The following is an 11,802-nucleotide window of genomic DNA, read 5'->3' on the forward strand; positions in this document are numbered from 1 at the left end:
AAGCCTGAGGCTTATGCTGCACCAGGAAAAAAAAAAAAAAAATTATCTTTTGGATACTCGGAATTTTCAGCCAGGATGGCTATTATATCAGATGTTCGCCTTCGACGACACTATTTATAACAACGTATTCATGAAAAACATTTTATTCTGTTAATTTTGTCGAGCAGTGTAGTTATGCTTAGAGTTCGTCGTACCGTTTAGAATAATGCGCTACAAGTACTAGCTGGCACTATTCCCCTGGGCCTTTGTGTGGCTTATAGAGGAACTATACACAGATTGAATAAAGTGTTTCAAACTGACCTTTTTGGTATAATTAGCGATCCTTCAATTGACTTGAACCGTGACAAAAAAGTTGATTATGGAAACAATATAATGTTTGGCAAAATCGTTGGACTCAAAGTGAATCCGAACAAATAACATGACAATGCATTCAACACGCTAACTTTGCAGCAACTAAGTCAGCCAACCAGTGGTTTGTTCCATCATTGTTTACCTCGTTTCTTTTGACAAGACATGGTACATTGAGAACAAAACTTACGTACGTGGACTTGAACCTGAGCCTTTCTGCACTTGCGTGAAGAGGAATATTGAATACATGTTTTGTTACCGTGTCCGTTATATGTCCAGTACACAGTTAAGAGATGTTCCTTATCTCAAACGGGGACAGGGACAACATTAAAATTCTACTGGATAATCCCAATAACTTTGCAGCACTTCAAAACTTCTCTACTGCTGTTTTTTCCATGAGGGCTAAACTCAGGTCACAGAACTCTTGTTTTCTGTGGTTTTACCATAATATATATGGATAAGGATTATACCCTTCTCTGTCTTTTGACTTATCTTTGTACATTTTATATGTAAATAGTTTTTAACTTTACTTTTACTAGTTTGATTTTAGGTTGGAATCAACCAACCGCTAGTTTTTTTTTTTTTTTTTTTGTTGGTATCCATGTTTGGGCAGCCTGGGTATGAAATTTTTCTAGAATCCAGAAGTACAGCACTACCTCGTGTGGATGCGAGATTTCGTGCATTGCTCACAGACAGTAGAAAATGGGCCGTGGCTAGGACAGTACGGTATTTAGGACTGGTCAACCTGAGTATGGGGCAATGTATCTACTGGTTTTCCAGCTCCACGTACCGAAAACGGCACTGGGCAGCAGTTGTCCCAGGCGATGGCTGCTCCCTAGTGGCAAAGAGGCCTGACACTCACAACACATACTTCAGACCATTCATTAAACACACACCAGGCCAGTTTTACAGTTTCTGTATTTCATCACAGTGACACTAGGTGGAGATGGATATTAGTCTGGGAGCCACTATACACAGGGTACACATACATACATATGTGTTCTTTGTGTACACATTCAACACTTCAAATTCAAATTCTGCATTCCTTATATACCTGTGTGACACCACGTCTCTTGACCAGCACTTCAAATTCGTCGAATTTATTTACTATACACCCAGCATGGGTGTACATGCCAGTATACATACACCTGTTTACACCTGTTCTTACTCCTAGTAACCCTAACACAACCCATGTATTTATTTGTTCCATGATGACTCCCAGCAGTTCTTGAAATCCCAGCACTTTGCTTTCCACACTGCTGTTTATTTCAATAGAAGCAGTGCAAGAATCACTTTCACCTCTGCCTGCGGCTATTGTTAATCTGTTATTCTGTACGTCCCTCCAAGCTAGCAGGTTTCCGACCCACCTAACACTTCCTCGATAGCAGATTGGTCCACTTGATGTTGGTGGTTCAACTGTTGATGATCCTGCTCAGATAGCTGACAAACTGAATGAGTATTTTGCATCTACGTTCACACATGAACTAGGTAAGGAAGGGGAGGACAGATGTTCAGTAAACTCTAACAGGGAGCTAAATGATTTTGTAATAACTGAGAGCAAAGTGGAGGAGAAATTGTTGAAGTTAACCACAAAAAAGGCACCTAGGGCAGAGGGAATCTATCCAGTTATATTGAAGGAGACTGCGAGGGAAGTGGGCAAACCCCTAGCCATAATTACGAGAGCATCCTTGGACTCAGGGGAGGTCCTCACAGACTGGAGATGTGCAAATTTATCCTCAATTCACAAAGGGGATCAAAGGTGACACGAGTAATTAAACACCTGTTAGTTTAACTTCTGTTCGTGGGAAATTAATGGAGTCACTGGTTAAAGAAGTGATGCAGGATAACCTAGACAAGACTGCAGTAATAGTTCAGAGACAGCATGGGTTTGTTAAGGGGAAGTCTTGTCTTACCAATTTGATTGGATACTACGATGTGGTCACACAGGAACTGGAATCAAAAAATAATTTTCATATCATATACTTGGATTTCAGAAAAGCTTTTGATACTGTTCCACATGGAAGACTGCTGTACAAATTGGAGCGGTATGGCATTAAGGGCAAGTTGCTGCAATGGATAAAGGGATGGTTGAGTGGGAGACGGCAGAAAGTGGTAATAAACGAACACTGCTCATCATGGACTAATGTTATTATTGGAGTTCCCTAGGTTTCGGTGCTGACCCATTGTTGTTTTGGGTATTTATTAATGATATCGATCAGGCTTAATGTCCAAGTTTGCAGATGATACAAAGGTTGTCAGAGTTGTTAATGATAGTAAAGACTATGCTACTGCAACAGGATCTAGAAAAGTTAGGTAGATGGGCTGAGAAGTGGCAACTGAAGTTTAATATTGATAAATGTAAAGTACTGTACTGCATATGGGCAGCAGTAACCCAAGAGAAGCGTACCAACATGTGGTACTACTCTCAGGGAGATGGAGAATGAAAAAGACCGATAATTGTGTAATCGGATATGAAGTTCTCTGATAGTGCAGACGGGCTGCCAGAGCAGGTCATGCAGTTTTGTCAACGATATATAGGAATTTTGCTAGCAGAGACAAGGAAGTTATTATACTTTTCTATAAGGCAATGTTCAGACCACACCTTGAATTCTGCGTACAGATCTGGAGGCCTCATTTTAGGAAGGAAGTTGATTTGCTAGAATGGGTACAGAGCAGGGCAACAAAATTGGTAAGAGGAACAAAGGGGTTCTCTTACCAGGAGAGGCTTTAATTCTGTAAGTTGTAGCATCTGGAGTAGGCATTTGCGAGGTGATCTGATTGAGGTGTATAAGGCCTTGAATGGTTTGAACAGGCTCAGTGCTGATGGGGTACTTCCACTTGCTGAGATTAAGAACCTGAGGGGCGTAGATTCAAATTGGGAAAAACACGGTTTTGGAATAGATGTGCGGAAGTTTGCCTTTGGCCAGCGGGTAGTTGATTGCTGGAACAGACTTAAATCTGTTGTTGTGGAAGTTGATAGCTTAAATAAATTGAAGGCTGAACTAGACAAACATTTGAAGTGACCGGATGGGGTGAAATGCGAAGGGTTTTTTTTTTTTTTTTTTGGCTGATGCCCTATAAGCTTGCTTTCTTGCATCATATGCCTTAGCTAATGCTAATGCATCAGCAAATATTTTTGCACCCTTTCTATTTAAATTTATTACATCACTGTAGAAACAGTCTCTCGTTTCAACAAGCTCTTTATTTGGAAGGCTGCAAGCGTAGTGACCATAGATCAGATTTTGACAGTTAAGGCATCTAATTGACTTTTAATTATATGGAGAGTGGTTGTGAAGAAACAGCTATGAGCATGAATGAGAGATCCAGTGCGACAAATTGGCAGTTCCTAGTTGAAAGTAGTTCAACTAGGAATTGCCATTCCTATGAGATCTCTGGAATCTGGAATTCACTTAACTTGGGATCGCAGTTGACACATTAGTGGTTTGTGGTGTAATGGCGGATTCAGTACAGGCGACCGGAGCAGTCGCAATCCTCTCCCACAGCATAAGTTAATTAGAAAAAAAATACTGTGTTTTATAGCGTCCTCGCATGTAGTATATTAATTTATATATTATATATAAATCTTATATATGGATTAATATATATTTTTCTTGAAAATGAATCTAATAAATGGGAACACTCTCTGTAGGAGTAATACTCTTCATCTGATTATCAGTAGTTCTTGATGCATCAAGAATCTGCAGATAAAGGAACCACTAGGTGGCAGTGATCACAGTGTGCTGAAGTGGGATTTACTCAAAGAGGTAACTACCATCAGGGGTCAAGGGAAAGGTTTTTGCTTTCGTAAAGGTGGTCTGAGTATTTAAATTCCATACGGTGGGACCAACTGATGAAGTTACCAACAGCAAATTCAAAATGGGAAGCATTCAAAGAAATAATCTTGGAAGCTACTAGGCTTTTCATACCAACTAAGAAATATTGTTCAAGATTTAGGCCTGAGTGGATGTCAGATGAACTAATTGGACAATGGCAGAGAAGAAAAATGCATGGGATACATATAAATTAACAGGTGACACAGAAGCCTATGATAGATATAAGCTGCTCTGTAACCAAGTCACAAAGGTGGTTAGGCAGATTACGAGAAATCTTTGGCAAAGAATGCAAAAAAAAAAAACAAAAAAAAAACAGCAAAGGATTCTTTTCCTTGTGGAAACTCTAGAAGGAAGGGGATGAATCAGATTGGTCCACTTGATATCGATAGTTCAACTGTTGATCCTGCTCAGATAGCTAAAAAACTAAACGAATATTTTGCATCTACATTCGCACATGAAGAGTTATTCAGGGAAGGGAATGCCAGAGGTGTATTAAACTCTGGCAGTAACCTAGATAATCTTGTAATAATTGACAGTAAAGTGGAAGAGAAATTGTTGAAGATAAACATAAGAAAGGCACCTGGGGTGGATGGAACTATTCAGTTATGTTAAAGAAGGCAGCAAAGGAAGTAAACAAACCCTTAGCCATAATTATGAGAGCTTCCTTGGACTTAGGGGAGGTACCCATGGACTGGAAATGTGCAAATGTGACCCCAATTCACAAAGAAGGATCAAAGGGAGACACAGGTAATTACAGACCTGTTAGTTTAACTTCTGTTCTAGGGAACATAATGGAGGCGCTGATTAAAGAAACAATGCAAGATCATCTAGACAAAAGTTCAATTATAGCTAGGACACCGCATGGGTTTGTTAAGGGGAAGTTTTATCTGACTAATTTGGTTGGATACTATGATGTAGTCACAAAGGAACTTCATGAAGAGAATAATTTTGATATCATATACAGTATTTGGATATTAGAAAGGCTTTTGATACTGTTGCACATGGAAGACTGCTGCTGCACAAATTGGAGCAGGGTGGCATTGGAAGCAAATTGCTGCTATGGATAAAGGGATGGTTGAGTGGGAGAAGACAGACAATGGTAATCAATGGACACTGCTCTTCGTAAACTAATGTTATTAGTGGAGTCTCCCAGGGTTCAGTGTTGGGTCCATTGTTGTTTTCTGTATTCATTAATGGTATTGATGATGGTATGTCAGGCTTAATCTTCAAGTTTGTAGACGATACGAACTTCGTCAGGGTTTAATGACACTAATGACAGTACGCTGCAGAGCAGGATCTAGAAAAGTTGAGCAGATGGGCTGAGAGGTGGCAAATGAAGTTTAACATTGACAAATGTAAAGTATTACATATGGGAAGCAGTAACCCCAGAATAATGTATCAACTCTGTGGTACTACACTGACAGTGATAGAGAGTGAAAAGGACCTGGGGGTAATTGTGCAGGCAGATATGAAATTTTCTGAAGAATGCAGATGGTCTGCAAGAGTAGCTCATGGTGTCTTGTCAATGATATACAGGAAGTTTCTAGCAGGGATAAGGAGGTGATTATCCCCTTGTATAAGGCAATGGTCAGGCCACACCTTCAGTACTGTATACAGGTCTGGAGGCCTCAGTTTAAGAAGGATGTCAAGCTGTTGGAACGAGTACAGAGAAGGGCATCAAGAGAGGGCGCTGACTCTCTTTAAAAATTACAGCTGTGAATTACAGGCTCCGAAAAAGGGATGTGTCTTTTTATTTACCTAATTGTTATTTTATATTGTACTCTATACGTAGTCTTATAGTTATAGTTACGCTGGTTATTTTTATTTTTAATTTAGATGAAGAGTTTATGTAGATTACTACTTAATATACGTAAAACCGTTATTTCGTTCGAATCTTGCAGCCATTGTTTTTGTATAGAGTAATAGGGAATTCAAATTTTTAATTCTGGTAACTAGGTAGCTCTAACGGTTAGTTATATTGTGCAATACTCATCACTGCATTTAGGATTCTATTAGATGGCGTAGTATAGACAATTAATTAATTAAATTTATTGATCTTATTAATTTAAAATATCATGCCCCAGGCTAGAGCAGCAAAGAGGGGGGGGGGGGTGATTCTCCAATGCATCACAGCCTAAAAAATTTGAAACTTGTGAAATGCCGAAGTCTCTGGAATAGAACATGATCTAGCCGAGGAGGATGTCTTTGTGTGTGCCAGGTACAGAGAGTGTCTAGAAATTAGGCATAAACTCAGCGTTCTACTCGGCGTCTATGAGAGCTTGAGGTGTAGGGCAGATGCCCTCGAAGAAATTAATATGAGGCGGCCTGTCAAGCTCTCCCAACTCAACGCCAGATCTCACGCCTGGGCATCAGGCAACACAGCGGCAATCTCCAAGGCAGAATGCGCTGGTCCCAAAGGAACTAGTTATTGTCGGTAACTCTATTGTCACGGAGACGAGTAATATATTGTGTAAAAAGGACAGATGGAACAGGACCAGGGTATGTCTGCCAGGGGCAAAAGTTGATGACGTTGTAAAGCATACAGGGTGTTTCAGTTAAACGTTTCAGAACTTCTAAGAGGGGTAGGGTACATCCTGACAACTCGAAATCATATAGCAATGTGGGGTCGGAAATGCTTTCCTGAAGCGGTGTTGTACACAGAAGCACCATAAAGAAAAGAGACCGTAAGTGAGAAATCGTTTTAATAATACATGAAAAGAAGCAAAAGGTACATGGATTAAAGTAAGTGTTCGAAGTTTCTTCAACCTCGTATTGCTTTCGCACAGTGGTACCTTGGAAAATGTGCTACAAATCCCCTTTTTCCTGCTGAAGTGTTGTTTTCCGATGAGGCATCCTTCACAAGGGAAGGAATTTTCAACACGCATAACGACCATATCTGTTCGGTCGAGAACCCGCATGCAATACGACGTCGTGCAGCACAGATTCGATTTTCGGTCAATGTATGGGCCGGTATTATGGGAGATCACCTCATCGGACCTTACCTGTTACCGTGTCGTCTAACCGGACCTATCTACTTAATCTTTCTGCAGCAAGTATTGCCACAACTTTTGAGAGATGAACAGATTTCTGCATCGACGTAACAGACAATGTGGTTCCAACACGATGGAGCCCCTGCCCATTATAGCGGAGATGTTCGTAACTACCTGGATGTCACATTTGGTCAACAGTGGATCGGACGTGGTGGTCCCGTGCGTTGGCCTGCTCGGTCACCCGACCTATCATGTCTTGATTTTTATTTCTGGGGTCATATGAAATCGCTAGTTTATGACACCCCTGTTGACAATGCTGAGGAGCTGGTTGCAAGAATCGCAGTAGCTGCCGAAGAAATTCGAAATTCGCGTGGAGTATTCCAGAATGTTCGGATGTCCATGCGTCGGAGATGTGAGGCGTGCATTGTAGCCCGTGGAAGAAACTTCGAACACTTACTTTAATCCATGTACCTTTTGCTTCTTTTCATGTATTATTAAAACGATTTCTCACTTACGGTCTCTTTTCTTTATGGTGCTTCTGTGTACATCACCGCTTCAGGAAAGCATTTCCGACCCCACATTGCTATATGATTTCGAGTTGTCAGGATGTACCCTACCTCTCTTAGAAGTTCTGAAACGTTTAACTGAAACACCCTGTATATCATCTTTTAAGGGCACAAAAGGTGATATTGTTGTACACGTTGGCACCAATGACATTAAGTAGGAGATCTGCAGATTTACTTAACAAGTACAGGTCAATTTTGCAAAAAAGTCGTGAGTTAGTGTTAAATTTGAAAGTGTCTGCAATTCTCCCCAGACACAATAGGAGGGAGTACATGAGAGCCTTGTCAATCAATTCGGCCCTGGAGGGAATGTGCAAGGCTTTTTTTTCAGCGTGGTCTGTGCTTGTTAATAGGAGAGACTGCTTCTACAGGGATGGAATACACAGAAATAGAAAGGGTGCAAGAATATTTGCTGATGCTATCGAGGCAGTGTTAGGTGGGTCGGAAAACTGCTAGCTTGGGGGGATTCACAGACTAAAAGGTTAAAAGTAGCCGCAAGCAGAGGTGAAGGTGATTCTTGCACAACTTCTATTAGAATAAGTAGCGACCTGAAACGAGGAATGCTAGGGGTTTCAGGGACTGGTGGCAGTCATCATGACACAGGTAGGTATATGGGATGTGTCAGGGTAACTAGGAATAGGTGCTGTATGCTAGCTGTATACCAATGCCAGAAGTATAGTAAATAAATTTGATGAATTTGAAGTGTTGGTCAAGACATCAAAGGCGGATATTGTTGGGATATCAGAGACGTGGTGTCACACTGATATTAGGAATGCAGAATTGGAATTTGGGGAGTACAATGTGTACATAAAGGGTAGGAAGGGTAGAAGGGAGGAGGTATCATGCTGTCAATTAAGGAAAACACAAAATCAAAAGAAGTGCATCCAGTTGATATAGATGAACAGTGCATTGTTGAGTCAGTTTGGTGTGACATAAGCACTGCGAAAGTAAAAATAAGAGTAGGAGTGTGTTATAGACCTAATGACTCGAATGAGTACAATGAACAATTGTACAGAGAAATAGAGTGGGTTGGTATATCCGAATGTCTTATGATGGGGGATTTTAACTTTCCAGATATTGACTGGAACTTGTGGGTTGGTCACTCACACACTAGTAAGACTTTTGTGGATTTATTGGTTGATTGTTTTCTGCAGTAGCATGTTCAAGAGGCAACCAGAGAGGATAATACTCTTGATCTGGTTATCAGCAGTGATCATTCGTGTATTAAGAATTTGCATATAAAGGAACCACTGGGTGGCAATGATTACAGTATACTGATGTGGGATTTACTTAAAGATATAATTATCATCAGGGGTAAAGGAAAGGGTTTTTTGCTTCCGTAAAGGTGAATATAGTGGTCTCGGACAGTTTTTAAATTCTGTACAGTGGGATCAACTGACGACGTTACCAACAGTAAATTCTAAGTGGGAAGCATTCAAGGAATTAATCGTGGAAGCTACTAAAATTTCCATACCTATTAAGAAATATTATTCAGGGTTTATACCTAAATGGTTATCAAATGAACTAATTAGACTCGTGGCAGAGAAGAAAAATGCATGGGATGCATATAAATTATCAAGTAACTCAGAAGCCTATGGCATATATAAGCTAGTCTGTAATCAGGTCACAAAGGAGGTTAGACAGGCGAAGGCAGATTACGAGAAATCTTTGGCAAAGGATGCTAAGAAAAACAGCAAGGATTTCTTTACTTATATAAACTCTAAAAGGAAAGGAATGAATCTGATTGGTCCACTTGATATCGATAATTCGATTGTTGATGATCGTGTTCAGATAGCAAACAAACCGAATGAGTATTTTGCATCTACTTTAACTCATGAGGAGTTAAGCTTTGAAAATGGCAGAAGGTTATCAAATTGTAGCAGGGCGCTTAATGATTTTGTAATAACCGAGAGCAAAGTGGAGGAGAAATTGTTGAAATTAAACATAAGAAAAGCACCTGGGGTGGATGGGATCTATCCAGTTATATTAAAGGAGGCGGCAAAGCAACTAAGCAAACCTTTAACCATAATTATGAGAGCCTCCTTGGACTCAGGGGAGGTTCCCACGGACTGGAGATGTGCAAATGTATCCCCAATTCACAAAGGGGGATCGAAGGGTGACACAAGTAATTATAGACCAGTTAGTTTAACTTCTGTTCCGGGTGAAATAATGGAGTCACTGGTTAAACGTGTATTACAGGATCATCTAGACAAGTCAGCAGCAATAATTCAGACATGGCATGGGTTTGTTAAGGGAAAGTCTTGTCTGACAAATTTGATAGGATATTATGATGTGGTTTCAAAGGAACTGGATGCAAAAAATAATTCTGATATCATATACTTGGATTTCAGGAAAGCTTTTGACACTGTTGCATGGAAGACTATTGTACAAATTGGAGCAGAATGGTATTAAGGGTACGTTGCTACAATGGATAAATGGATGGTTGAGTGGGAGAAGACAGAGGGTGGTAATCAATGGGTGCTGCTCTTCGTGGACTAATTTTATTAGTGGAGTCCCACAGGGTTTGGTGTTGGGTCCACTGTTGTTTTGAATATTTATCAATGATATTGATGAAGGTATGATGATATCAGCCTGATTACAGACTAAGCCTGATGATATCAGGCTTAGTGTCGACGTTTTCAGATGATACAAAGGTTGGCAGGGTTATTAATGACAGTAATGGCAGTGTGCTACTGCAATAAGATCTAGAAAATTTGGGCAGATGGGCTAAGAAGTGGCAACTGAAGTTTAACCGTGACAAATGCAAAGTACTGCATATGGGTAGAAGTAACCCCAGAGAAACGTACGAACTGTGTGGTACTACACTTAAGGTGGTAGAAAATGAAAAAGACCTGGGGGTAATTGTGTAATCAGATATGAAGTTTTCTGAGCAATGCAGACAGGCTGCAAGGGCAGGTCATGGGGGTTTTGTCAATGATATATAGGAATTTTGCTAGCAGGGAAAAGGAGGTGATTGTCCCTCTGTATAACCAATGGTCAGCCCATGCCTTGAGTATTGTGTACAGGTCTGGAGGTCTCATTTTAGGAAGGATGTAGATTTGCTTGAGCGTGTACAGAGAAGGGCAACAAGATTGGTGAGGGGAAAGAAGGGATCCTCTTACCAAGAGAGGCTTAAGTTCTGCAAATTGCAGTAGCTGGAGACTAGGCACCTGCGCGGTGATCTGATTGAAGTGTTTAAGGCCTTGAATGGGTTGAGCACGCTGAATTCTGATGGGATCCTTCCACTTGTTCAGATTACGAACCTAAAGGTGCATAAATTCAAATTAAGAAAAGACAGATGTAGAATAGCTGTGTGGAAATTTGCCTTTAGCCAGCGGATCGTTAATTGCTGGAAGAAACTTCCATCTGTCTTTGTGGAAGTTGATAGGTTAAATAAATTTAAGGAAGAACTGGACAGGCATTTGGAGGGAATGGTGTGTGTGTGTGTGTTTTTTTTTTTTTTTTTTTGGCTGATGCTGCGAAAGCTCATACACTTGCTTTCTTGCATCAAATGCCACTACTACTACTACTATTAGTGAATGGAAGAAAGGATTTCTCTTACGAAGAAAGGCTTAAGTTTTGTAAATTACACTGGAGACTAGGCACCTACGAGGTGATCTGACTGAGGTGTATAAAGGCTTGAATTGTTTGATCATGCCCGGTACTGATGGCATTCTTCCTCTTGCTCAGAATAATCGCCTGAGAGGGCATGAATTCAAATTGAGGAAAGACAGTTATAGGATAGATGTGCGGAAGTTTACCTTTAGCCAGTGGGCTGGTTGATTGCTGGAACGAACTTCCATCTGTCGTTTTAGAAGTTGAAAGCTTAAAATTTCGTGTATTTCCATTATGGAAATTCATGAACATGATATACAATTGGCAGATGAATGTGAGCTGGATATTATCATTCTTATCTTTCTTGCTTTCTTGGTGATTTCCTTCTACTCTGTCTCTCTCTCTCTCTCTCTCTCTCTCTCTCTCTCTCAGGGTAACACGGGATTTTTTTTTTTTTTTTTTTTTGGCTGGTGCTGCAGCATAAGCCTCAGGCTTCCTTGCACCATATGGTTA

Source organism: Mastigoproctus giganteus, chromosome 4 (assembly GCF_048544385.1).
Source record: "Mastigoproctus giganteus isolate SK-2022 chromosome 4, ASM4854438v1, whole genome shotgun sequence".
NCBI classification, from domain to species: domain Eukaryota; kingdom Metazoa; phylum Arthropoda; class Arachnida; order Uropygi; family Thelyphonidae; genus Mastigoproctus; species Mastigoproctus giganteus.